Source organism: Panthera pardus, unplaced genomic scaffold (genome assembly GCF_024362965.1).
Source record: "Panthera pardus isolate Hobbes unplaced genomic scaffold, ASM2436296v1 HiC_scaffold_8, whole genome shotgun sequence".
NCBI lineage: Eukaryota > Metazoa > Chordata > Mammalia > Carnivora > Felidae > Panthera > Panthera pardus.
The window spans coordinates 14,003,205-14,009,790 of NW_026527013.1; positions in this window are offsets into that span (position 1 = coordinate 14,003,205).

The following is a 6,586-nucleotide window of genomic DNA, read 5'->3' on the forward strand; positions in this document are numbered from 1 at the left end:
GCCGGCAACCAGAGATTGCTGGGGAGAGTTTGGGACGAGGGGTGTGGTGGTGGTCAATGCGGTGGCGGTTTCCCAGGGCTGATGGACATCTATGGGTGACAAGTGGGCTGGGGGAGGGGGTTTAGAGGGAACAAGGTGTGGGGCTGATTATCAGCCCATCCATGCTTCACCTTACCTTGTGTCCCAGGAGGTGGCGATCCACTTGGGCTCTCTGCCTTTTGCTAGAGTCACCACAGGTGGGAGGTGGGAGGAGGGAAGAGCGAGAAGTCAGAGTGTTTCTCTTCTGGTGTCGGTCCCTGTATCCCCCAACCTCCAGCCTGTGCGTGGTCACAGCTCCTCGCTGTTGCTCTCCCAGGCTGCTGCGCCACCCCCTGTCGGTTACCCAACCCTGCCCACACCTCTGCAGATAGCCCCTTTATACAACTCCTGAAGCATCCATTCTGAGCGGCTCCTGCCGGCACCTTCCTCCCTAATACCATGAACATCAGGACTCAACATATAGACAATTTAGCCCCCAAGGGATTGTTCTGGGTCCTGGTGGGGTTTCAAGGCAGCCCCTTGGAACGTTGCCAAGAAATGACACCTGGGCAGAGGTAAGAAGCAACAGCAGGCCCGTGCTGCCCAGTAGAGCTTTCTGCAATGATGGAAACATTCTGTCTGCAACATCCCCACCCACATAACATTATGGGTCCCTTGCGATGTGGCCAGTGAGACTGAAGACTTCATTTCTCATTTAGTTAGAGTTAGTGTACATTTAAGGCTTTCCCCCTATTTTTGTGTGGTGGTAAACTATATATATCACATATTTTAATCTGTTTTTAAGTGTACAATTCTGTGGCATTAGGTTCATCGACAATGTCGTGTGACCGTCACCACTATTTAAGTGGCTACTGTAGGGGCTCCTGGGGGACTCAGTCGGTTCAGCTTCTGACTCTTGATTTCAGCTCAGGTCATGATCTCACAGCTTTATGAGTTCAAACCCTGAATCAATCAGGTTCTGCGCTGACAATGCGGATCCTGCTTAAGATTCTCTCTCTCTCTCTCTCTCTCTCTCTCTCAGCCCTTCCCCTGCTTGCACTTTCTCTCTCAAAATAAATAAATAAACTTAAAAAAAAAAAAAAGGCTACCGTAACTGCTCAGTCCAGTGCAAAGGGGACCCTAGTGGTCCTTTCCGCTTTGCCCACGGCCTCCCGTCTCATTGACTCCAAACACCTGGGTGGCATCTTGAGTCTTCCCTGTCCTCCCTCCACCTTATCCCATCCATCGGCAGAGCCTATCTCCCCCACCCCTCCAACCCACATGCTTTTCTTTATCTCCATGGCAACCAGCAAGGTCTAAGCTGCTACCACTTCTCAACCAACCACTGCACCTGCTTCCCCTTGGGGCTCCCCGCTTCCCCTCCAGCCCCCCTCCAGCTCCATGCAGCAGCTTGGAGCTGCCAGGATAAAGCGATCTGATCCCAGCTATCACCCGCTTCTGGGGTTTCCTGCTGCCACGAGGAGTCCAAACGGCCACATGTACCATTGAGGCAACCCACCATCTGGCCCCAATCACGTCTCCAATCACTTCCATGGAGGCTCTCCCCATCGCTCACTCTGCTCCGTCACACTGCTTCTCTCTGGATCCCTGGAGCCTACCTTGTTCCTTCCCGCCCCAGGGCCTTTGCATTTGCATGTGCCTATGCCAGGAACTCCCTCATGGCCCTGCTCTGCCCAAGTCCTCATCTAAAAGGGCTCCTCCTCCGCAAAAGACATCCTGGCCTCCTCAGACTCCTCCTCCAGAAGCCCCTGTTACACCTGTGTTCAGTTCCTGCACCTGCGCTCACCACATTTATAGTTGATGAATGATTACTTATTTCAATGTTGGCCTTCTTCAACATAATTTCATAAACTCAATGAAGGCAGCTCCTGAGGGGCTCATGTGTGACCTGGCATCATGCAGTAGGTATTAATTGTTTTTGTTGGAATGTCTCCCTATTTCTCAGACCCTAGAAGCAGCCTCATCTGGTCAAGTCCCTTCCATACATGGGGTTAGACCTTTTCCCTCCCCTGCTGATCACCACCCCCTCATCATGAGTTGTTATTGCCCTCGGACATCACCAGATTTCCTCTGTTTATCATTTATTTATTTATCTATCTATCTATTTATTTATTTATTTATTTTAATTTTAGAGAGGGGTAGGGCAGAGGGGCAGAGGAAGAGAGAGAATCTCAAGCAGGCTCTGTGCTCAGCATGGAGCCCGACACAGGGCTCGATCCCTCAACCCTGGGCTCATGACCTGAGCTGAAATCAAGAGTTGGACACTCAACCGACTGAGCCACCCGGGCGCCCTTATCTGCTTCTTTTTGAGATTTTTGTTTTTAAGTAATCTCTACACCCATCGCGGGGCTCGAACTTGCAACCCTGAGATTAAGAGTCACGTGCTCCACCGACTGAGCCAGCCAGGCGCCCTTACCCCTGCTTAACCTTTCAAAGGCTTCCAATATTCGCCAGCCTGGCAGCCACCATTTCCTACCTTTGGGTCTGAAGACAAAATGGGTCCTACCCTCACGGTTCCCTGCAGTAACATCAGTCAACGGTCTAACCTCCGGGCCTTTGCTAGACCTGCTCCTTCTGCTTGGAACACCTTTGTGGATTTGGTAGGAATCTACCTGGCACCCTACGTCGCCCCCTTCTTGCTTCTGAACAGAGCGCCGGCTTGGTTTCATCAAAGATGATGTGGCTTCGGGCAAGCTGAGCAGCATGACCCAAGCCTTCCCAGGCGCGGGTGGGATTTACTGGGAGATACACGCACACACACACACACACACACACACACACACACACACACACACACGCTGTCAGCTGGGGTTGTTGAGCGGGGAGGAGGATGTGAGTCTGGAGCCCTCCATTTGTTACCACAGCAACAGAGCCGCCCAGAGGGACGGAGAGAGACTGTGTCTTCACACGCCATCGCGGGAAGTCCTGGATCAAATGTGCCTGAAGTCCACCCTGTCCCTTCGTGTTTGCCTTAAGCCGGTTTGCGTTGGAACTGCAAAGCTGTGACTGGTCCCAGTCTCTTTGCCCTCCCTCCCCCCTCTCAAGTCTGAGCCCCGAGGGCTCGAGGTTCTTGGTATGTTTCGATGCCATGTGTCTAGTGTGTCAATTCTCGAAGCTCTGGTGACCAGCCTAGGGCTGGGCCCAGAGTGGGTGCCTCAGAGATGTGGGATGAATAATGCCAGGTGGTGTGGGTAGAAACTATGAGTTCTGTGCTGTGTGGTGTGGGGAGAGAAGTCCCTTCCAAATATGTGGCGAGCGGTGGTTGCCCAGAAGAGGTGGCAGCTGACTTGGGCTTTGAGGGCTGGGTGGAATCTGAGAAGGGAGGGTGTCCTGGATATGTGGGTGTGTGAGAGGTGTCCCAGGGGCGTGCGCGTGTATATGGGAGGTGTGTGAGTGTGTGCACGTGCAGAGAAAAGCGATGTTCACTTATGTACACCTACCCTTTGGAGGGCTTCGTCCACCACCCACAAGGCCTGCATGGCCTGGCCCCTGCCACCTCCTCCCTGCTTCTCCCTCTACTTTCCTCTCTCCTTGCTACAACATGCACCTCAGGGCCTTTGCACTGGTGTGCCCTCTATCTAGAATTCTTCTTCCCTAGATTATCTGGCCCTATCCCTGGATTCATTTTTTTTTTTTAATCTGATAGTACTTCTGCCCTGAGACCTCCTATCCAGCTCATCACCTGCTGAGTCTTTCTCCTTCCTTGACTTGCTTATGGCTTCATGATCTGTCTCCTCCCCCACCCCAAACTGGACATGCTGCGACAGTCCAGGCTCTGTTCAGATGCATGATTGGGTCTGCTGTGGCCCCAGCATCCCTACTGGCTGACTTGAGGAATGCCCCAGCAGGGCCACCTGGAATCACTGGGGGAGACACGCCAAGTGCCGGACAAACGCCTTTGGGCCCCTCTTCCAAGTCACCCCTGTCCCCTTCTCGGAGTCTCAGGAGTGAGAGGGCCCTTTGCCTCTGTCCGGGGCTCATCCAAGGAGTACAGGCCTGCAGAAGTGACCTCATGGAAGAGCTCTGACTCTCTATAGCTCTCTAAGCCTCAGTTCCCTTGTCTGTCCCCACCCCCCCCCAGGTCTGTGAGTCATCTAGGAAGCTGCCCCCCTGCCCCTTCCTCTGCCTTCCTCCCTCACTGATACAGACCTGATGGAGGGTGGGTGGCTGGCTGGCATCATGGCAAAAGGCAGGAGCACCCATGTGTCTGGGGAGTGCAGTGTTGCCATGGCAACTGGTGGTCCTGCTTCCCTGGTGACGGCCTGAGTTCTGGGCCCAGAAGTGGTAATCTGCAGAGGAAGGGAGGAAGGGGGGGAGGTGTCCCTGGCAACATTTATAAACACTTGGAGGAAAGAATGGGGACTCGTGTCTTTCCCTTTGGGGTAGGGGTAGTGGTGCGAGTTCAGGGCAGGCCCCAGTTAGGGGCTGCCCAAGTTCCTTCCCAGAGCCAAGCGCCAGCCCATTGGGGAAGCCGAGGGGCCTCGAGGAGTCCTATGTCACGTAACACTGCCCACTATCCCTTCACACCTGGTCCTGCCAGGCTCCGTGCAGCTCGCGGCACTCTCCCTCCTCAGGGTCCCCACATCCGTTGTTCCCTCTGCCTAAAAGTTTCTGCTCTCCTCCTGGCCAGCTCTTCAGCCTGAGTATCGTCTCTGACCTCCTGGCTCAGCCTGGCCCCTCTAAGTCACTACGCCCCAAATCAAGCCTCTATCATGTTGACAATTAAGTTATTGCTTCTTTGCTTGTGTGATGATTGGTTTAATAAATGTTCCCCCTGCCAGATGCGACGCGCTAGCAGCCTCAGTCACAGCTGTGTCCCACACACCAAGGAGGCTGCTCTCAATACATCATTGTCGACACTCTCCCTCTCACTCCAAGCCTTGCCCACATCACCCCAGACAATGTGGTCCCATCTTTGTCCCTCAGGCTCTTTCTGGCACCAGGCTTGGGCCCTACACATCACTTCCACCTGGAATGTTCTGAAACATCCTGGGCCCTTCTACAATGTTCTGGAATGTCCCAGAACATCTTAGAACATTTTGTCCCCGGCTTTTATTAAAGCTGGCACATCACCTTCTCCAAGAGGCTCTCCCTAACCTTCTGGCTAAAGCAGTCTACCTCACCTGGTCACCCTCAGCCCATTGCCTTTATGACAGTTACCATCATCTGGAAAGGCCTTGGTCGTTGATCCTTTCATGTGTCTCAGGTGTGTCTTATGCATTTATAGGGGCACCTGGCTGGCTCAGTCAGTTGAAGGTCCGACTTCAGCTCAGGTCATGATCACGTAGTTCGTGAGTTCAAGCCCTGCACCCGGCTCTGTGCTGACAGCTCAGAGCCTGGAGCCTACCTCGGATTCTGTGTCTCTGTCTCTCTCTGCCCCTCCTCCACTCACACTCTATCTCTGTCTCTCTCAAAAATAAATAAACATTAAAAAAAAAAGAATATGTTATTGCAGAGTATCCTGGAGCATGAGGGCAGGGATCTTGTCTGGTATGCATACAGTTAAATTCCCAGTACCTGGCACACAGGAGGTGCATTATAAGTGTGTGTTGATTGAATGGAGGGGGTCAGGGATGAGACCAGGGGTTGGTGCTGAGCTCCAAAGTAGGACAGCTCTGATCCTGAGCCTTGGGAGAGTTACTTATCTCCGTGAGCCACAGGGTCTTTCTTCCATTTATTTATTTTTTAATTTGAAAGAGAGAGAGAGAGTAGGGCAGAGGGAAAGAGAGAATCCTAAGCAGGCTCCATGTTGAGCGTGGGGCCCGATGTGGGGCTCGATCTCATGACCCTGGGGTCATGACCTGAGCCTGAATCAAGCGTTGGACACTCAAATGACTGAGCCACCCAGGGGCCCCTCTTCCTTTCTAATTGAGGTGTAGTTTACAAACGGCAAGGTGAGCCCATTTTCACTGTACAGCTCCATGAACGTTTACACTCTCCTGTGACGGAAATACAGAACACCCCCAGCTCCAGGGGGACCCCCTCGTGCCCCCTTCCAGTTGGTTACCCCCTAGAGGTAGCCCTAGGTTTGACCTCTACCACCTTGGCTCCATCTGACCAGTTTCCCGTTTTGTTTGTTTTTTTAAATTTTTTTTTTCAACGTTTTTTATTTATTTTTGGGACAGAGAGAGACAGAGCATGAACGGGGGAGGGGCAGAGAGAGAGGGAGACACAGAATCGGAAACAGGCTCCAGGCTCCGAGCCATCAGCCCAGAGCCTGACGCGGGGCTCGAACTCACGGACCGCGAGATCGTGACCTGGCTGAAGTCGGACGCTTAACCGAGCCACCCAGGCGCCCCAATTGTTTGTTTTTTAATAAGTCAGCTTTAATGAGGCATAATCGCCATCCAATAACACAACCATTCTTAAATACCCAGTTCAATGAGTTTTGACAAACGTAAACCTCTCTGTTGTTCCATCACTAAGATAGCAGAACATCCCATCACCCTAAGTGCTGGGCGGCCAGGAAGGCTCCCTGGAGGAGAAGACCTGCAGCGGACGTGAAAAATGTGGAAGGATGTGCAGAGACCCCTCTGACCTTCCCCTC